Here is a 23127-nt window from a genome sequence, read left to right as displayed (position 1 = left end):
TTAGCCTGACTTAGGATACAATGAGACCACAATGACCAAGTTCTAATTATGAGGTGGCAATGACCTAACACTTCAAGATGGTTGTGAAATGTTTGGTAGCTGCATCAGTTTAGCTGACAACAAACAAACAAACAAACGAATAACAGTCGTACACACAACTTCCACTTTTCATTGCGGTGACGTATTATTAGTATTTTCTTGGTTCAGCAAGAGTATTTTGTTCATATTAGGAATAATTTTTTTGTACTGTAGGGGTTAGTGACGGGTACTCCCATCCTCTCCAGTTCGAATATCTCTCCCAAGATCAGTATTATCGTTTGGAAGTTGAAAGAAATAATAAAAAATGAATGGGGTGGAGTTCAATGAAGAGGGCAAATACGGCCTTTGACAAAAAACAGGGCAAAAAGGGGCGGATGACTGTACACTGGAAGGCAGTAATCTGTATGTGTGGCAAGGGCCAGTAAACGACGGAACTAAAACCAGACAAGAGGAGAGTGAGGCCCAGGTCACAGTGAGATAATGGGGAAAGCTGTGGATGGTGACAGAAATGACTATTCCTAGAAAGACCATACCAGTATGTGTACCACCTACTGCAGTGTTCCTGAATGGAGTTACTGCCACCTTAACCAATCACAGGGCCGTAAGTACGATGATGAATCTGGCTCCAGGATGGTACCGTTTCATTCGATTGGGGCTGTATCTTTACTTGGCTTGCTGGCATCACAGAGCTGTATATATGGAGGCAATGTTTCTTGATAGCGCCTCTTTATTAGCGTTTTATAATGCGTATAACTCCTGGATAGCCTCTTTTATATTATCTGGATATTTTTGATACACGTAATTTGCCTCAGAAATATACAAGGTAAAAATATGTGACATGATAACTAAGTCGCTGAGGAATAGGCGTTTCCAATATTCTATGCCACCTACAAAATAGGCCAATTTGCGTCCAGGCACAAGAGTCAACAGGAACTCTTCTACAATGAATAAAGAAAAAGATGGTGGAAATTTGTCTGGACCGTCAACAGAAATACAAAAAGTGAAGATACAAAAGAGGCGGAGAGCTTCAACAACATGGTCAGTGAAATGGGCCAGGTACTCATTCACGCACAGTACACGCCCACGGAAACCCGGCTCCACCTCACAGACCCAACTATCAATCAGTGTGCACTGGAATAAAGTAAAAAAATCGAGGAGGGGAGGAACAAGGGCTTTCCTAAGGATCGAAGGGTGCAGGTTTGTTTGACTGGAGGATCAAGTGGAGGCAATGTAGGAGTTGGATTAGAGAATTTAAATGGTGAGATTGAAGAGAATGGGAGAGCAGGGCAGGATGTGAAGAAACAACTGTGTGTGTTTGTGTGTGTGTGGGAGGGGGCTTTGGAGAGAGAGAGAGAGAGAGAGAGAGAGAGAGAGAGATCCTTCAGGAATACCACTTAAACAATTGTCGCTTCGCCACAGGTAAAAAGTTGTAGCCACGCCTCCCTCCCACGTCACTCTTTCCAGCTGTGGCGATTTTTTTTCTCTTCTTTCTTGATTTCTGCAACGATCAAGCAGAGTCACTAAATGAAATAAAATATATATTGTATAAATGTGTGAATATTCCTGAAGGTTTTTAGTTTTAGCCTACTGATGAAGGTTTGTACATTATGGTTCCAAACTGTGGTATTGCGTATACAAGTTTTTGTTATTACTATATATATTTATGCTGCGTGACGAGACAGACAGACAGGCAGACAGACAAAGATTTCATCCCTTTTTAACACATTTGGTTACGTCCTCGCATTTTAGCACGGATATGCGACACACAAAAAATCTGCACGAAAACTTAGGGATACAAACACGAGTAAAGAGACAAAATGTAAAATGAGTAGTGGTGGTAGTGGTAGTAGTAGTAGTAATAGAAATAATAGTAGTAGTAGTAGTAGTAGTAGTAGTTGTAGTAGTAGTAGTAGTAGTAGAATAAGAATAAGAAGAAAAAGAAGAAGTAGTAGTAGTAGTAGTAGTAGTAATAGTAGCAGTAGTAATAGTAGCAGTAGTAACAGTAGCAGTAGTAGCAGCAGTAGTAGTAGTAGTAGTAGTAGTAGTAGTTGTTGTTGTAGTAGTAGTAGTAGTAGTAGTAGTAGTTGTTGTTGTAGTAGTAGTAGTAGTAGTAATAGTAGTAGTAGCAGCAGCAGCAGCAGCAGCAGCAGAAGCAGTAGTAGTAACAATATCATCAGTTCAGGATGTATCTCTGTGAGTAAAGTAGCCAGTGAAGGCTGTACATATCTACCTTCCAGTTCGAAAAATCTCCTAAAATAAAATCGGCTGGGGGTTGGCGGAATAAACTAAAAGCAAAATATTCAATCCAACGATGAATGTTTTATTTTCGATACCACCAGACGATTTTCTTTAGCCACGCATGACGAACGGTAGTGATGTGATCAGAAACTCCCTAAGCACCAACAATGAGAATTCTCCCTTACACTGAATAACTGGTCTGGTGGTGGTAAAAAAAAAAAAAAAAAAAGTGAATGAGAGAGAGAGAGAGAGAGAGAGAGAGAGAGAGAGAGAGAGAGAGAGAGAGAGAGAGAGAGAGAGAGAGAGAGAGAGAGAGAGAGATTCCATCCTTTATCAAATTTGCCTCTGATTCTGAATCTTAGCTTCCTTCGCCCATATTAACCCCTTCAGCCAGAGAACGTCGTTTGTTCCCCATTCCACATGATTTTACTCAGGGAAGTGTGAGTATTGGTAGCAGTGTTATAATTGCGACCATTAACCCTCTCACGGGCGGGACAACTCTAGTATTCTATTCCATCTAACGCCAGACGATTTCATTCAGCTAAGAGTGAGTCATAGGAGCCTGAGAGTGTTAATCTTTTCAACACGATGACATCTTTATACCCGATTCATAGTAGCGGTAGACCGCTTTAACCAAGAGAGGATAGCCATTTAACAGTGACAGGGTTAAGGAAAACTACACTCCAAAAGCATACTGCTTAAACTGAAAGAAGTCTTCTGGGGACTGTAAGAATAACATAATACGCTTCGTAAATTATACAGTTAATGTTTTCCTCTCCACGTTCATTTTTCCTTCCTTTCACATCCTTTACTCTCAAACAAAGCGCTTGATGGGAGCGGTTTTTAAAATTTACTTATGGTTGCCAATTGTGCGATGCGTATTTAGGTCAGAGAAGCACTAGGTTATAATTATGCTAAGATTTAAGTAGGGAGACTGGCACTTCCATGTCTCTTCCTCCTCGATAGTTCAATGGAGTACACTGTAGCACCAGCCGAACAGGGCGGTACTCCTGTCAGGACTCCATATTATAATTACAAATCATAATAGATAGATAAATAGATAGACAGACAGACAGAAGCAGCAAGTCAGAGGATGAGACAGGTATTGTGTCTGCGAGAATCGAGCAATGCTAAACATGCTTACACACTCTTAACTCAAGGAATGCTTTATAGGCACACGACAGCGCCTCGTGACCATACACACACATACACATACTGTATACTCACACACAGGTTTCTAGAACTTTCCAACCACAGTGTAACACACGTGACACGACCCCTGCTACACCAGAATTTAGGAAGCAGAGCTCAGAAGGAGGCTAGCCATAGAACCGGCAGGTAGTAGGGAGAACGAGCCTAGCATCATGGGCGAGAGAGAAGAGAAAGAGAGAGAGAGAGACTGGGAGGTAGCTCGCGGGACTTTATATTTCGCTCTCTGTGAAAGACTTTGTTAATATTTCCAAGACAAATAAAAATGGTCCCATACTCATCTTTACGTCTCCTGTCATTGCATGACAAAAGGGAACCAAGATTATCTACTTACAAAACTACTCAAGTATAACAACCGCTCGTCCACAAGTCTAATATAATGTATAACTGATCTATAAAACATCTCTACAAGTTTCTACAAAGTTACTATGAGATATGGTGGTAGCGGTGGGATGTTGGGGGACGGTAGGAGAGAAAGGAGGGTGAGGTCTGGTGGTTGCGAGTTGTGAGTCGTGTCTCACTCTTCGTTTGTTTGTTTTGTTTTTCTTTCTCGATGCATTCGCGGTCCTTATTTCTTGTGATTTACTCGTTGTGGGATGAAGACTGTCACTATTTGTAGGTGCGTGTAGAAGATTATACAGATGACTCGTAGAGTTGTTACTTGTAGTTGATTGTAGATGGTTGTAGTTCGTTGGATTGTCGTAGAAATTGCAAGACTGTTTGTATCAGTACATTGTTAAACTACTGGCAAGACGTCGTGTGATCACTTTTACATCAGCGTGATGATCGTGGAGATGGAGGGGGGGTTGGAGAGAATACTGTCAGGAGCTGGTTGTGAGTTGTTGGTTGAGAGGTATTTTTTTGTTTTCAATCTTGATATTTTGTAGGAATTCACTGTAGATTCGTAGACGAAGTTCATACGTTCACTGCCGCCATATCTCATAATAGCTTTGTAGCTTCTTGTAGTGAAGATTCATGTTTCAGCCTACTGATACAGTCCCTTGTGAAATGGCTATCATCAGAAATAACAATATTCATAATCACTGCAACTTCACTTTTGCTCCAGATAAGCTTGTACACCATCAATGCATTGGTCACTCACTTTTTTTTTTTTATTTCACTCATAACACATCAGTTTACATAGTCTGTCCAGATATACCACCATCTCATACTTCAGCCTCAGGATTATACATAGCACCAGACTACTGTGCGGTATTTACACCATCCATGTCTACTTTATCCACCATCAATCACTACGCCATCCTCAATCATACACACAAACATTTCCACCCACTGCCTGATATGGATTTAAACATGAGCACAAGTATTAAGTTGACTTCACCTAAGTTTGAAACTATGCAGCTGATCAATGAAACAATGAAGCCCTGGGAAGATTTGAGTTTGAATATGTTCAACCCATATTATATGTATAGCCCAGCACCTACTGTCTTTATAATCTTCTGCATTGTATTTGCAGTACTGCTGTTCGCAATGCACAGAATGCATGCAAGAATTGCAAATTTGGAGTCAGTATTTAGTGGGGGGAGAGTTAACATCCAAGTTAACCCACCTGAATGAAGTGTACATATTTTGTATATAGTATTAATTATATATATATATATATATATATATATATATATATATATATATATATATATATATATATATATATATATAATACAAAGAAGAATGACCCATGATATAGAAGTATGACATACCAGTAGCATTATCTTTAAATGAAATATTAATAATTCTTACCATAATCTTAATTATAAACTATTTTTTTTTCTCGCATGTATGCATTTCACTACAATAACCCATGTACATACTGTATTACAGTTAAATAGTTTACCTTTAGTGAATTTCTTCAAATATGTATACAACTTGATTATAATGTAATATTACTAGATCATTGCAATTTACTATGAATATTACATGTATACAATATTATAATCAATATTATGTACTAATAGATTAGCATATGTCAATGATAATTGCTGGCGGAGGACCTTCAGCGGCGTGGCCAAGCATTGTCAGACTCCATATTATACTTACAAATCATAATAGATAGATAGATAAATAGATAGATAGACAGACAGATAGAAGCAGCAAGTCAGAGGATGAGACATGTATTGTGTCTGCAAGAATCGAGCAATGCTAAACATGCTTACACACTCTTAACTCAAGGAATGCTTTATAGGCACACAACAGCGCCTCGTGACCATACACACACATACACACAGGTTTCTAGAACTTTCCAACCACAGTGTAACACACGTGACACGACCCCTGCTACACCAGAATTTAGGAAGCAGAGCTCAGAAGGAGGCTAGCCATAGAACCGGCAGTTAGTAGGGAGAACGAGCCTAGCAACATGGGCGAGAGGAAAGAGAAAGAGAGAGAGACTGGGAGGTAGCTCGTAGGACTTTATACTTCGCTCTGTGTGAGAGACTTTGTTAATATTTCCAAGACAAATAAAAATAGTCCCATACTCATCTTTACGTCTCCTGTCATTGCATGACAAAAGGGAACCAAGATTATCTACTTACAAAACTACTCAAGTATAACAACCGCCCGTCCACAAGTCTAATATAATGTATAATTGATCTACAAAACTTCTCTACAAATTTCTACAAAGTTACTGTGAGACTCCAAATGAGGGTGGAAAATATTTGGAAGAGCTTGACCTCCCGTTTCATCAGCCCTCGGGACTAGTTTCTGACCATCCCCCTTTGCTGAGCGTTTTCAGTATTTAAGTATCACAGTGATTTGGCCAGCCTGCTCTCCAATACAAGTTCCTTTATCTGTCAGTACCAAACTACATGCACATTACACACTTCACTTCCTACAAAAATAAATACAATATAAAAAGGCATCTCATCACGAAATTTCGGAGTCCTTGGGAGGGGGGGGGGACTAACCCCTTAACCGCGGGGTGTCACTTTTGTGACGCTTGGGAGCAAGGGATCATACCGCGGGGCGTCGCTTTTGTGATTCTGTGTTATTTTGAATTCACCCGGGCTTCCAAGTGGGGGCTTGTATCATCTATCAGTACTGCCAATGTCCAACACTAGTCAGCACTCCTAATCTCATCTGTACTCCCATCCATTGTTGACAATTTAGCCATTTCTCCCCGTTCTTGACTCCCCTCCCTACCCCCCCTCCATTACCCTATCCTCTTGCCTGCCCAGCCGTGCTACGCTAAGTAAATCTTCCCTGGAATTTTTCACTGATTTCATCCATTGAAATAAGCCCTATGCCCTATTCTTATACCAAATAATATATACAAGAAAGAAATAAGGTAAGTGAGAGTGCCATACACCTGGAATTGGCTAATTATCACCTGACAACACCTCACGTGCACTCGTTCGCTAATTTTCGCTGTTTATTTCCTCTTGAAATATGCCGTATAATCAATTTGCGTAATAAATATACATATAAGGAGGGAAGGGAGAAGCCTAAGTGATATTTACATTCACCTGGAACTACCTAATTTATAATGTATTGTCTAGATTTCCTGCCAATCATTTCACTGCTATATATTAGCTGTGTCAAGAGGCTAATGATGGCACCACCCTGGCCCACCCATATCAGTTCGCTCTCATCTTCCTAAGTGGAGGTACGTCTGTTCGCTCTTGCTAGCTTCAGGGACTTTTCACCCCCATGCAAAGGGCCCTGTGACCTTTACCCCCTACTAAACCTCGTGTGGAAAGAGGTAAAGGGCTGACAATTGATAAAAGAGTGACTACGATCTTTCTATTGAGTAAAACAGTGCAAGTGGAATTGTAAATAATGTGTAAATAATTTGTAAACAGCAAGTGAAAGTAATGAATGTAAATATACGTGAACAGTGGAAAATAGTTTTATAAGTTATTTCAAGTGACAGTGCATAGCACAGTGTAAATAAAATAGAAATGTAAATAATGTAAATAAAATAGAGAACGTAAATAGAAATGCAAATGAGTAGTATTATAAGAATACGAGTATATACCCTAGGAGTAATGAAAGTGAAAGTTTCACTCTAGCATGTCTGAATACTATTAGTTATGAGAGTGAAGGTGAAAGTGACATTCACTCTCAGTGCTAGTATACAGGACGAGAAAGTGAATGCTACGTATTTTACTGAAAGAAATTGAATCCCTACAGTGACAATAAACTAATGCTACTGAAGGAAACTTATTGAGAAAGACTCCAGATATATATAAGTGTTATATAGTAATAGAAATATAAAGTGTGAGGGGTTTATGAATAATAAATGACAGAGTACCAAGAGCGAACTAGCGCAAGTGCGACGGTCAGACGCACTCGTAATTTTCATTGCTTTCACAGTGGGTTTTTTTTGGAGTATGGATCCCAAACTACTTGAAAATCATAGAGTAATGTTTATAGTGTTAATATCTGGCTGTGGTAATCATATTACGGGTTGTTGGGAAGTGTAAAGTGGAGACTTCGTTACCCAACTTCAGAGGTCTCCACAAGTCCTACGGTAACGGACGAAGGCTCAACAAACATTCCAGGAGAAAGCTGAATGTATGTGCCATAAGCTTATGTAATTTTAATATTCTAGGACTAATAACTAATTTTTGGCAATTATTTTTTGAGAGTCTGTCGGAGCCCGAATAACCCTGCAGCACACACAAAACATTGGTAAACATGCCCGCGGTGTAGGGGCTAAAAAAGCTCCAACCATCCACCCTTCTTCCCGTGACAACCAAACAATATTCCTGGAATCACTGTCTAACTTCCGTCTTTATTTCTGCAATATTCGCTGCCTTGCCTCTAACTTTCTCTATGTTGAACACCACTTCTCCTCTAAACCTCACCTTCACTTCCTCACAGAGACCCAGTGTCTGAAGTTACTGATAGCAAACCCTTCTCAGTATTATTCTACTTTGTCTATACTCATTTCAAAGCCAAAGGTGGCCATTAATATGATGTACTTAACAACATACCTTGCTCTCGTGTTCCTGAATTTGAATCTTCTAAATTTTCCACTCTCTGGTTTTGGCTATCCTGCCAATCTCTGACTAAATATATCTCTGCTGTTTGCTTATCCCCTAATTCTATTGACTCTGAAAAGTTCTTTGACTACCTTACTTCTAAGATGGAACATACCCTATCAATTTCTCCTTTCTATGAAATCTCGATCTTTGGCTCTCTTCTTCTTTGTCTGATTCACCTGGTGATCGAGCCTACATCTTTTCTATCCTTAATGACCTGGAGCAGCTTGTACAGCACCCTGCCTGTATTCCTGACTACCTTGGAGAAAGTTCCAACATACCTGACCTCCTCCTTATGACTAATCTTTCAACTTATGCTGTTAATCTGTTCTCTCCGTTTTGCTCCTCTGATCACAGTCTTATCACTTTAACCTGACTTTTCACTCCAGAAAGGCCTGTGGACCCACCCAAGAAGTGGCGGCTGCAGTACTTTGGAGCTGCCAATTGGGAGACCTTCAGGCAGGACTTCTTTGATTTTCTGTGAAATGATTATTTCTTCCATGGCCAAGAGTCATTAGAGTGTGCCTTGTACATTAAGGAGGTTATTCTCTTGGGCATGAAAGTATACATTCCATTCTCTTATCCCGTGACAAATGCAAAAAAATAAAAAACGGTTTAATCACGTTCGTTCTATTTCTGTCCACGACATGGAGAAGGCCTACAAAAGGTGAACCAACCCATCCCTGAATCTCATCTTTTTTATGTTTCTGCTAGGAATTATGCTAAGTCTGTTCTTCGCCCTGCTAAAAATAAATTCATTCGTTTTAAATGCTGTGAATTATCCGACTCAAATTCTTCCCATTCCTTCAGGCACCATGTCATAAACCTTTCTAACAATTTATTCTCATCATCCGTCCCTCTTTTTTTTTCATCCGAGAGCTCTGTAGTTGTTATTCTACTGATAAAACAGAACTCTTTGCTTTGACTTTCTCGTCCAGTTCCACCTGAGACGATTCTGGTGCTATTCCTCCATCACTTCCCAACTCTGACTTCCTCATGGCTGACACTAAAAATTCATCAATTGATGTATCTTCTGCCATTGATGGCCTCAGTACTAACAAGGCATATGGGCCTGATGGGGTCGCCCCTGTTGTCCTCAAGAACAGTGCATCCGTGCTCACACCCTGCCTAGGTAAACTCTTTTGCATTTGTTTGTCAGCTTGTACCATTCCTTCTTACTGGAAGGTTGCTCTCATTCAGCTTGTCCAAAAGAAGGGTGACCATTCCCAGCCCATAACAATCGCCCAATTGCTTTAACATCTTGTATTTCCAAAGTTTATTAATCTATTGTAAAAAAAAAAAAAAAGTACCTTTCCTATTACAACCTTTCTTTCCGATCGTCAGTATGGGTTGCGCAAGAGATGCTCCACTGGTGATCTTCCCACCTAACTTTCAAATTCCTGGTCTTCCTCCTTTCGGGATCTTAGCGAAGACTTTGCAATTGGACTTGACATCTCAAACATTTTCGATCTACTGTAGTATTTCATTTCAACCCGCCTTCTAACGGTTTCTTCTGTCTAGGCCTTCATCTCTTGCTTTCTTTCAGATCATTTTAAAACTGCTGTTGTAGACAGCCACCGTTCTTCTCCTACAGAGCTATTGTGGCATACCTCAGGGCTCTGTCTTATCGCCAGCTCTCTTCCTTGTGTTCATCAATGACCTTCTATGCTGTACATCTAACCCTGTCCACTCATGCACTGGTGACTCCACCCTTCAAAGTCATTCGCTTCTCGCAGTGTCCATCTCAGCAATGACTTCAACAACCAAAGGATGAAGCTTTGGCACACCTATTGTCTTATTTGGCTTATATCTGTGATTGGGGTAAAAGTAATCTTGTTTTTAATGAATCAAAAACTGAGTTCTTTCGACCTGTCAAAATCTTTCCCAGGAGTATCCTCTAAATTTTAACAATAACCAACTCAGTCCTGTATCATCTTTAAACACGCATGGGTGTCACGAATTCGCGTGAGAGTATTTATAAATTCGTGACATTGTACATCAGTGAGAAAACCACGAATTCTAGTGGAATTCCCACTGCGCATCACTCAGTTCAACCGTCCTCGTATTTGTCATAAATGACTTTGTGTCATAAAAGACTGTGTAGGTTCCTTTGTGGTTGAAGTTATATATATATTTTAGATTTTGGGACGAGCGTTTTTTATATCTTGGAGTAGCTTCCCATTTGTCATGCCGTGACAGGAGAGGTAAAGAATAGTATGGGACTATTTTTATTTGTCTTGGAAATATTAACAAGTCTCTCACACAGAGCGTAAGTATAGAGTCCCGTCCGGCTATCTATCCCTCTGTCTCTCTCTCTCTCAAATTGCCAAGCCCTTCTCACTGTGACCTGTCTCCTCTGAGGCCTGTCTCCTTCTAAGCTTTCTTTCCTAAATTCTGGTGAAACAGGAGACGTATCACGTGTGTTCCTCGTGGATGGAAAGTTTTAAGAAGCCTGTGTGTGAGTATGTGTGTATATGTGCGTGTGGTCACCAGGTCTTTGTTCACGAGAGGACTGAGGACAGCTAACTGCATCATCTCCTTACTGGCCGCTGTCGTCAGCTTTCCTCAGTGTAACTTGCAACCTCATTTCCTTTTCCCAGGCTCGCAGAGGGCTGTCTATCTATCTATTTATCTATCTATCTATTATGATTTGTAATTATAATCTGTAGTCTTGACATCTGCTCGGCCGCGCGAAAATGGCGTACCATCGACAGTTAATAGTCCTAATATATTAATATATACTATATACACATTATAATGAACTTATAAGCTAATTAAGTGAAATACATAATATTGTAAAAGTAACATAACTGTATGAATATTGTATACATATAATATTCATAGTAAATAGTGATTATTCAGTAATATTACATTTTAAACAAGTTGTATACATATTTGAATAAATGCATTAAAGTAAATTATTTAACTGTAATACAGTATGTACTTGGGTTATTATAGTGAAATGCATACATGTGTTGGCCTTATAATTGTAGTTACATTTTGTTAATGCAACTATTACATAAGTGTCTTGGCCTTAAAATTGTAGTTAAAGTTACACAAAAGTTACATCTTGTTAATGCAACTGTTAATTGGCAAAGTGTAACATAATGCAATCGTTTGTCGTTACATAATTGTTACATATTGTTTGTAGTTACATTATTGTAGTTAAAGTTACATAAAAGTTACATCTTGTTAATGCAACTGTCACAGAAATGGTACATATTGTTTGTAGTATTGTTTGTAGTTACATAATTGTAGCAAGTGTAACATAATGTAATCGTTTGTCGTTACATAATTATAATATAGAGTTACATAATTGTAATAATTGCAGTCCTAACATATGCTGCGGTCGATGATAGTGATGATGTGCCATGCCACTCGTTTGTGGAAACAACAATTTGATTTTTTTGTTTGTAGTTTATGTGGTATTTTGACATATGTAGTAACACTTACATTTATTTCCATTTGTTTGTTATGTGATCTTACTCTATTTCTCTTTTTTCTTTCTTACTTTTCTTTCTTTCCTTCTCTCTCTCTTTTTTTTTTTTTTTTTGTATGTATTGATTATCTATAGTTTGTTTTTCTTCGCTTGTGTACGATTTTTCCATGTTGTTCATGGTTGCATAATTACTGGCTAATTTCCTTGGGATACTTTTTTAAAGTTTAGTGTATATTGCACAGGTATTACTGAAAATGATATTATATAGTCCCATATTTTGTTATTTTACATAAAAAATATATATATATACACTATATACAGTATTAACTATACACACTGACTTGTTGTTCACCTGTACCTATCGTGAGTAATATGTGTGTCAGCACTGTGTGGAAATCATTGTCTTCACGATTGTGTTGAAGATGTTCACTCTTGCTAACGTCATTTGTGTTGGCCATTTTTTTTTTTTTCTAGTTTACCTTGTAACTTAATTTATATTTTTCCACTAGGTAGCTTTAATTAATAAATGTTTAATGCAGTTCTTTTAATTGCTCACTGAGTAACTGTGATGGTATATTTTTTTTATTACTTTGTAGATGTAATAATGTATAGTTGTATATATGAAACACGTATTTTATGTAGGTATAAATGGTAACACTCGTTGGTAGTAAATAAATGTTATAATAAATGAATGAATATATACAGTGTAAAATATTTATTGTTGGTGATTATTTAGTGTTTGAGTTATGCAGATAACTGAAGTATGTTTATTTAAGCTGTAACTATACAGCACATTTTATATGTTTGTGCAGAAGCTTATTGTCTATCACTGTGTATTGTATAAATGAAGTAACTATGTAACTCACTAATTTTTACCGTGGTGGGAATGGTGTGAGTGGTGTTGCACATGGTGATAGCGTTGTTCTTCACGGGTTGATTGGCGTGTTGTGGGGTGTCGGACACACGTTGCTTGGCATGGCAGACTCGCGTTGTGATGTCATCTCAGCACATGGTGACGTCGGCTTCCCACACTGGTAGCTGTGGTGAGTGAATGAGTAGCGATGAGTAACTTGAGTGAAGACGGGTGAGTAAGATGAGTTGTGAATATGGACTTGGTGTTTTGCTGCGTGTATTGACCTCTGGGTCAGCATAGGCGGGAGAGAGTGGTGGGGGCTTGTGTGCTTGTTGCTTCGGTGTTTCCTCTTCTTTACTTGCTTTGTTTTATATTCTTCTTGTTGCTGCTTGAAGTTACGTGAAGATTATAGAGTTGTTTCATAGACTTGTAGACTATTTGCATTGTAGGCTGTATTTTGTCGGGATTCACGGTAGACTGAAATTAATCTTGTAGAGTCTCGCCTGCTTTTGTAGAAATTTGCTTTTAATTCGGAGACGATGTCCGTAGATTCGCTGGTTCGTCGTAGAAATTGCAAGATCGTATCAATGTTTTGTTAAACTACTTGCAAGGCGTCGTGTGATCTCTTGACCTCTGCATCAGCATGATGATCAGGGAGATGGAGGGGGCTGGTTGGAGAGAAGTGTCAGGAGCTGGTTGTAAGTTGTTGGTTGTGAGAGGTATTCTTTTTGTTTTCAATCTTGATATTTTGTAGGAATTCAATGTTGATTCATAGACGAGGTTCGTATACGTTCGCTGCCACCAAATGTCATAAATGACTTTGTGTCATAAAAGACTGTGTAGGTTCCTTTGTGGTTGAAGTTATATATATTTTTTAGATTTTGGGACGAGCGGTTTTTATATCTTGGAGTAGCTTCCCATTTGTCATGTAGTGACAGGAGAGGTAAAGAATAGTATGGGACTATTTTTATTTGTCTTGGAAATATTAACAAGTCTCTCACACAGAGCGTAAGTATAGAGTCCCGTCCCGCAATCTATCTCTCTGTCTCTCTCTCTCTCAAATTGCCAAGCCCTTCTCACTGTGACCTGTCTCCTCTGAGGCCTGTCTCCTTCTAAGCTTTCTTTCCTAAATTCTGGTGAAACAGGAGACGTATCATGTGTGTTCCTCATGGATGGAAAGTTTTAAGAAGCCTGTGTGTGAGTATGTGTGTATATGTGCGTGTGGTCACCAGGTCTTTGTTCACGAGAGGACTGCTGACAGCTAACTGCATCATCTCCTTACTGGCCGCTGTCGTCAGCTTTCCTCAGTGTAACTTGCAACCTCATTTCCTTTTACCAGGCTCACAGAGGGCTGTCTATCTATCTATTTATCTATCTATCTATTATGATTTGTAATTATAATATGTAGTCTTGACATATTCACTCGATTGGGATGGTTTTCAGAACATTTCTCACTGTTTCACAAGTGATCATTCTTATGCATGACATTAGTGCCGCCACTGAGTGATTTATTGTGATAGTATATTGCTCACTTTCTCTCCGTTGACCGTTGAAGTTTGAACACAACCATCCCTCGCCCTCTTTCATAGTTTGAAGTTAGTCAGCTTTGAGTCATCATGAGAGTAGGATCGTTTGTGCCCAGTGTAAGGCAGCGCCGCCGTTGTACGGCGAGTTCCTGAAATCTCCACCTAGATGGTGAATTGGCAAAGAGGGTTTAGCAAATTGCCACATCTGATGTCCTGCACAGGTGCCCAGTTATTTTGCTCAGCTCCCCTCCACTGACCAGAATTTCATTTCATTTTTTCTAGGTTTAAGTGTCAGCTTTTGAATGAGTGAGTATATTCTCCTTGTTATTTTGAATTCATTTTTGAGACTCATGTAACGTAAATTTATTTCATTGTAATTAATAAATTTACAGTTCTTTTTCTTTGAGCTTAAACTCGTGTTTTATTTCTCCATATTAAGCTTATTTTAGTTGCCACCCCTAGTTTGCACAAACGCTTTACATTATTCATAACTGGTGCCTAGGCCAGTTCTTTTGTATCAAGCTTAAATCCGTTGTGCCAGCCAGGAGTTAATGCAGCGGCAACAACCTGTTTATTATTATTAGCATTAATTATTGATTGTCAGGGGTGGAGTCACATTCTCGAGAGGCTAACAGTACTATAAACAGCACGCGTGAGTAATTAGTTTCTGCTATGTACTGTTGAGAAAGTTTATAAATTCTCGTCCTTAGAGAATCGGCAAAGTAAGCCGGCATAAAGTAAAACTTACTGCTTGATTTTTACAAGTCAATTCCTTGTCTCCATTTTCACGCAACATCTAAGCATTTTTAATTCAAAATTTCACATCCCCCCGTGACAATGGGGTTTCATTCTCTCGAGATTCATCTTGGAAAGGTCATATAACGTCTCTTGTAAATTGTGCTTCCAAGAGATTAGGTATGCTAAGCTGATTCCATACTTTCTCTAAGTCTGCACATCTGTTGATTTTATACAGGGACTTTATTCTCCCCTGTGAAGAGTAGAACTCTCATGTGTGGGGAGGCTCTCTACATACAATTCTTCTCAATAGGGTGGAGTCAAAGGCATTTCGTCTCATTAACTCTCCTCCTTATACTGGCTCCCTTCAACCTCTGTTTCTTCACCGCACTGTTGCATCTTTATCTCATTTCTGTCACAACTTCAATGGTCACTCTCCTCTGAACTAACTGCTTGCATCCCTCAACCATTATGGCAGGTGCACAGCACCCGTCTAGCAACAAACTCCAATCCCTTTTCTGTCCAGCTCTCAAATGCAGGAGTTAACTGATAGTCCCAGTTCTTTAGGTGTGTAATAAATCAACATTGGAACGGTCTTCCTTTGTTTGTATTTCCTACGGCCAATGACCTCCAGTCTTTCAAACGCAGTGTGTCTAGGCATCTCAGAATGAAAGGATCTTGAATTTGGCTCATTGTTATCGTGTTTTTGTTTTTTCTTGGAGGGAATATTCTTGCAGACTTCCTACCTTCCCCCCCCTTCATTACATAAAAAAAAAGAAGATGTACTAGACGTTGTCATGCAAGGCCCATCTGAACGTGAACCCAGTGGACTACCGGCAGAAGTCCCCCTTTTCCGCACACCACCGCCCTCCTTTCCGGGAACTGAGGAACGTTTGTATGACGGTCATTTTCTGTTGGAGTCACCAAGTGAAGGTATCCCTCTCCAGCATCTTCCTCGATATTACCAAGAATAACCTGCAACATACATCGTCTGACTGAAGTGGTGAGCATTTCCTTCTCCATGTTCGTTTGATTTTTTCTTCCCTTCATTTCCGTCTCTTCTCAAAATTCGCCACTGATCGCTCCCAGATGATGGTGGAAAGAATAAAAGCTTGGCTCTCCCTCCGCCTCTTCTTGGGTTTCTGTTGTGGCCAGACTGCCTTGCCATCCAATCTCCTCCCTTCTTTCTCCACCATCGATATTTTTGTCTTCTTTCTCACTCCTTTATTATTCTCTTTTTCTCGATTGCCTTTTCAGTCATTTCTGGTATATATTTGATCCAAATGTCTTCCATTGTCCCTATTTTCATCATTTTTTTTTTTCAAGCCTTTTCCAGTTCAACACCTAGCATATTTTTTTTCAGAATAAATAGACATTAAGAATAAATCTACCATAATCTACTACATAAAGAGCACTTTCTGTCTCTCTCTGTTTGTTCACGAACTACTCCTTCGATTTTCATTTTACCTGGCCTTAACCTATGTATCTGGAATTCATATGACCCAAAGAAGGTTAGGGGGGTCGAAATTCAGATCTGGCTCATTTTAGGTCACCGGTTGAGTGTTAGCCTTTTTTTTTTTTTTGGCCCGTGCAACCCCGGGTACCCCAACAGCCCAATTTTTGGCATGGAGACTCACATGACTTCCAGTTCGGACATAGGCTATGTGAGGATGACTCCGAGGTCATTTGAGGTCACTGGTCGGAGGTCATTTTAGGTCACCGGTAACAGTAGACAAGTACGCACAATTACTGTGCGTTATTCTGTGAATGCTGAAACAGAAAGTTCCTGGACTTCTTATAATCCCTCTTCAAAAGCATGAGAGGTACATGGTCTTTCTGGAGTAGAAAGAAAGATTGAACTAAAACAAATAGGACTGGAGAGTTCGTCTTTTTGGTCTTATGACCAAAAGGAAGGTTTTAAGACCAAAAAGACCGATGGTTTGTGGGAGAGGGGCAGAGTAGTAAGAGTCAGATAAATAAGGAGGGAGAACGAGGGAAGGATGAAGGGGAAAGGGAAAGAGACAGACAGACAGACAGACAGAGGGAGATGGGGGAAGGGACAGGAGGAGGAAGATAAATAAGGAAGGGAAGGGGGAACGCCGGGTACCGGTGCTAGTATGGAATATTTTAGCATAAACCTGGCATAACTGTAGAAGTTGTATTTTGTAGCTATTCCTGTTAGGGGAAAAGATTCTCCTTACTCTACAAACATTGTATTATATAGGTGATATCCTGTGCCTCCCTTAGCGTAGACCCTCATTCTAGCACCCACTACAACATCTTACACACCGTACAGACTAGTGACGTATCGGATACCAAATCTTAGAGCTCCGTAGAGGCGGAGGCGGAGGCGGATATCTATTTCTCATAAAATGCGGTTGCAGATAAAACTGCGGAGGTTAAGATATAAATTTTTACAGACGCCAACGCAATTCCGGATTATTTTTACTTCCATGTCCGCGGTTGCGGACGCGGAAGCGGATTTTTAAAACACATATTACAGTACACTTATGCAGTATAAATTGAGTTTCAGCCACACTTAAGTTATTACCAGGATGCTGGTCGGGGACCCAACTCGTCATGCATCATAGATATATTGATCACTGCCATCTTGTCCCAAATTTGATGACTGTCTGAACACCGTGGAGCTGCTGCCGACTGTACATTGAGAGTCACCGGTAAATTATAGTTAGTTATATGCTGATTTGGGGAGAGAGAGAGAGAGACAGAAACAAGGAGAGACAGAGGAAGGAAGAGAGCTAATAGAGAAGAAAACATAAAGAGGAAGAGGGACTGGTAGGTGAGAGGAACAGAGAGGAGGGTTGTGGATGAAAAGGAGAGAGAAAAAGAATTATGACGAAGAGAAAGGAGAAATATTGGATGGGTGGAGATCAGCAACCTCTGCAGTTCTTTGACGCAGAGGCGGATTATTATGCGAAGCTTTTATTATCAGAAAATGCGGTGGCGGATAATGATGCGGAGCTTTTGTTGTCTGAAGATGCGGACGCGGATAGTAATGCGGACATTATTTTCACTGCGGAGGCTCCACGGAGGCGGAGGCGGAGGCAGATATCCGATACATCACTAGACCAACACTATACACATTATCACTGGCTGCATCAATAACACTCCTGCAGCTCAATTATACTTTGAAATGAAAATCCTTCCAAGACCTCATATTTCGATATGAGAGTCACCTAATTCCATGCAGCAGCCATTGCTAACACACAACACCCCTCACCCCTGTCATTACATGACAGAGCCACACATCACAAATAGGCACATATAATAATCATCACACAAAATTTGCCAAACCTTGTTTAACAGCATCCCACTTCCAATAATTCCAACATTAGCAAGGAAGAAACACCTACATACTCATTTCACGTGCAGGGGAACACAACACATCGATTAAAACACTGTTTTGCAAGCCATCCCTACCGACATCCCCTCATCAGAGGTAACCCCGACGTTTTCTGTGCAGTGGTACGCCCCAGTCCCGACATTTTTGGACCTTTTTTTTTTTTTTTGGCTCAAACATCCGCTTTTGGTGAGAAACATCGAAAATTCCTAGAGAAATCGCTCACCTGAGGTTTAAAATACTCGATCCAGGTAGGAGTACCTCCTTACCTTACAGGGCTTTCTATCAGGCTGGCTGCAAGGAAAACGAGTTCTATGGGAGGATAACCATTCCACACCACTCATAAACGGTATTTATTTATTTATTTGGTACGAATTTATATGTAGTACGAGAGTATATTGGTTTTCAAACGGTAATATAGGCATTATAAGCATTGTTTCACTCACTAACTCATCACCATTCCTGACCTTTTTTTGCCACATTACCTGATCATCATTTCTGACTGTTTCTTCCTCTAATGTTTGTCCTCCACATTGTCATCGATTGGGGAATCACTCTGGCCCTGAATTTCGTACCGTGGCATGACGGCTTTACTGGCCAGGTCACTGATAACAGGTGAATTGCTGGGATAAGGGCATGCAGAGGGGGGAGGAGGTCATGCTGGGTAAGGCATTGTCCCTGCCTGGCATCTTGTAGAGGAAGGTGTCCCGTGTATACGTGCCAAAAATCACTCGCGAAATTTGAAAATTGTGCAAATTAAATTCAAAATTGTGCAAATTAGGGACCTTGCAATGTTGCCGCGTTAATTTACGTCTCCGGGATGTGAGTGCACATCATGTGAGGACGTGAATTCACGTCTCTGGGACGGGGCGGGTTAAAAGGAAGTGATTGAGTTCACCTAGCTAGTCTTTGATCAGGATGTCACCCAGTTCTCCTTAGTTATCTACACAAAATAAAAGTACTGAACAGCACACATCACACTAAGATGCAGACACAACATAAAACGTGTAGGGAACATGTGGGACGATCTCTTAGGGCGGTTGGTTACCTGTGGTCGGTAAGTAAATCAACAAAAATAACATGTCACTGGAAACACTCCTGAGCTTACCCACGCTGTGACTAACAGAGTTGGGCGCATTACAAAAGCGTGTTTTCAAAATCAGGGTTATATTTGAAAAGGGCAAGACAGCATGAAATTATCATCAAAAGAACGAAGCGGTTGCTGAATCCTTCCATGTTAATTTTGTGAGCAGCTTTACACAGTACATTTCATTACACTGGTCTTCTTGGATGTACAGTGGCCTCCAAATGTTTCGTTCTTCCTCCTCCATCTCAGTGGGTGGTAACATTATATTTGTTTGGTAGTTAAAGCTAACATTTAGCTGAATTAACTATTTACGTGACCAAACACATTATAATGACAACATTCAACTTCACCAAAATTATTATGATGTAATGGATTACAGAAGGTTACAGGAAGGAACGAAACCTTTGCTGGAACTCTGCTTCAAAAGCTTCACATTAATGTCAAGTTCTGGAGTACCTGGTAACCAGTAAAAACTCATAACTGAGAGAAACAAGAGAGATCACGCCGTCTTACAGATACCTCAGGGGAGAAAACCAAACAAGAGCACTTGAGTATTTTATTGTCCTGTTTTAAGGCAAGAATGAATATATAACTTAAGTGCACGAAAACAGTGCTATGCCATGCACACAGTTCAAAGACAGATATCTACAAATGCACTCATCAACTGATGAAGAATCCATTTAAGCCAGGCATGGAGAAAGATACAATATCTAAGTTTATATCAGAAATATAAACACAATGACTGTGACATAATCCCGTAATTAAATCTATCATTGGTTTCCATTTCACTGATCCAGCAGATATTGAAGAAGACTTTCTTGATGATTATCGATGACAGGCACACCGCAGAATGATAGATATGCGCACTTTGTAGACTACAGTATTTTAAGTACTATCTCTAAAAGGGCCAAATATTATTTGGCTTCAGTATCCTTCATACTGTACTCTTAACCAAGGTAAACAGGGGGCAACAGATGCCAACGTCTGGCCAATGGAAGAGGTGCAGTTGCCTCCACTCAGCCTGACTAACCCTGCTCTGCAAATGTTGTCTCGGCCGTCGTCAAATTATCAGACTAAGCTTCATTTCTCTTCTTCCTCTCTGTCTCCTGCCCGAAAGTGTGTTATGGATCTGGCTCACGTGGAAAAGTAAAACATCATTTGCATTGCTAAGTGGGCCAAGCGGAATTGGAGTCAACTGTACATGAAGAAGGCGTTTATGATACAAAATTCAGGTTCTCTTTTCGATAAGTGAAGACCCGAGCTTTCGTGGGACATAAAACGCGCGTACCATATACAGATTTGCTTATATCTAAAACGACAGTAGAGTTACGCAGGGCAAATCAACTTTTTTTTTTTTTTCAATTCCTTCGTTTCTTCGTTTTTACGGAATACAGAGACAGGCAGACAAGCAGATAAACACACAGACATTTAGGCAAACAGATACAGATAGTAGATTACTAGGTGTATAAATAGGACATAAAAGGCCAGTAATGTTTCTTACTTTATTTTTTGTATGAAACGATAATTTCTTCATATTGTGAATCTCTCTCTCTCTCTCTCTCTCTCTCTCTCTCTCTCTCGGAAGGCATGAGTCAATCTTATTCATTACAGTGTTGTGGCACTCCTAAAATAACCTTCACTGAGAGAGAGAGAGAGAGAGAGAGAGAGAGAGAGAGAGAGAGAGAGAGAGAGAGAGAGAGACCTTACACTTATGTTTCCGTTTTCAATATTTGTGTTACTCTTCCTTTGGAGTGCATGTTTATCATCATATTTATCGATCTTAGTTATGCCTGTCTTTTTGTCCATCTATCTGTCAATATATCTATCTACCTACCTATGTATCTGTCAATTGCCAGACGTCTTAATCCCGTAAGAGGTGGCCACAACCAGTTCGCCTCCACGTCGCTCTGTCCTCTGCTATTTGGCTGCTCATCCTCAAGCTCACACCCTCCCCCTCATACATCCCTCAGTCCCATCCCTCCTTCTCACTCTTGATCTCCCCCTCCACCTTTCATCCTTCACTTCACTCACATACACTGTCCTAGGCAGCCTCTCATTCTCTATCCTCTGCAAATGGCCAAACTATCTCTAAACTATACATTTGTATGTATGCACTGATTTAATATATTGTATCATATATGATTTACTCACCCTTCTTCCTCTAGTCTGTCAGTTGAACCGAGCAGCCAAAATAACTATACTCGTCTCATTCTCACTTGGCATACAAATACCATCTCTTCATCGTTCAGGCTGCGCTGTGACAATAGATTAACACTAAACTATTGTGATAATCACGAAGAAGTGTTATGGAACGCATTTAGTGGTCTAGCATTGTCTTTTCTTGCCACGCAGCTATGTAATATAAGTTGCCAAAGGACGAGAATCTGGGCCAAGTTGAAGTAAAACAGGTAGAGTAGAATGCCATAGTGATGAGGGTCAGAGATCCACAATAGGGTGAATCTAATTTCAGTCCTTTGGCTTTGACCTTAGGCTAAACCTGTGATCTTTGTATTAGAGAATCACTTGTATGGAGCTCTATCTACCAGCCCAGAAATAATCATGTATCTAGGTCAAAGCTTTCAAAAATTAAGAAAGAACCGAACAAAAGTACAGACACATACACAAAGAGTACCCGATTAAAAAAAAAAGAAAAATCTACCCAACAGGCAAGAGGCAGGGTTGACGTACACTGTCCTTATTTAAACTCAGTTTGATCGATTGACAGTGTGTGTGTGTGTGTGTGTGTGTGTGTGTGTGTGTGTGTGTGTGTGTGTGTGTGTGTGTGTGTGTGTGTGTGTGTGTGTGTGTCAGATTTTAGGGTATGGAGGGGGTCGCGAATCTCTCTTTGAATGCTTTTGAGGGTTCGGAAGCCAAAACGTTTGAAATCCATTACTCTTCGACACTGGTGATTTACTGCGGGGCAAACCCAGGTCCCCTTTGATAGTTCCAGGCATAGGAACACCTCTCATCTCCCTCAGCCTCTTTCCCTTTCTTATTTCCTGGCATAAGCACACCTCTCCACTCCCTCACCCTCCCTCCCTTGCTGTTCCTGGGCAAAGGAATACCCTTCCAGTCCCCTCACCTTCCCTGCTTTTGTTCATTTCTCCACTTTCCTCACTCTCCCTACCTTTGTTATTCCTGGGTATTAATACAGCCTCTTTACTTCCTTGCCTCCTTCCTTCTTTTCCAAAGATGAGCCTGAGAGCATTCTTTTCCATGGTATATAACAAATATCTCATTTCGTTCGTCCGTCATAACTTGGCGGAGATCTTCGTCCTTTGACAGTTAATTTCTCTCAGTTCAATGGCAAAATAACACAATACTACAACCGCATGTACTTTCTGTAGCATCGTATTCTGGTGCTAATCTCGTAGTGTAGCTTAGTGATGGAATAAGACAATAATATGACACTACGTCCTTTTCATAGTATTTCTTGTGACTTCCATCATCAAGGAAGTTCTTATAGGAACCACTATAAGTATTATATTATAAATTCAATCTGTTGTTACAGCTCAGTGACCAGATAAGACAATACTACGTCCCTGTACGATTTCTGTAGCACATCCTCGTGACTAGCACCATGTATTAGCGTTCTTGATGCAGCTCAGCATTAATGATGGCGTGATGGTAATTTCCGTTC

This window comes from Coenobita brevimanus, chromosome 102 (assembly GCF_032717465.1).
Source record: "Coenobita brevimanus isolate Jiangsu-jjx chromosome 102, ASM3271746v2, whole genome shotgun sequence".
In the NCBI taxonomy this organism is placed as follows: Eukaryota; Metazoa; Arthropoda; class Malacostraca; order Decapoda; family Coenobitidae; genus Coenobita; species Coenobita brevimanus.
Note: the sequence above shows the minus strand (reverse complement) of the source record.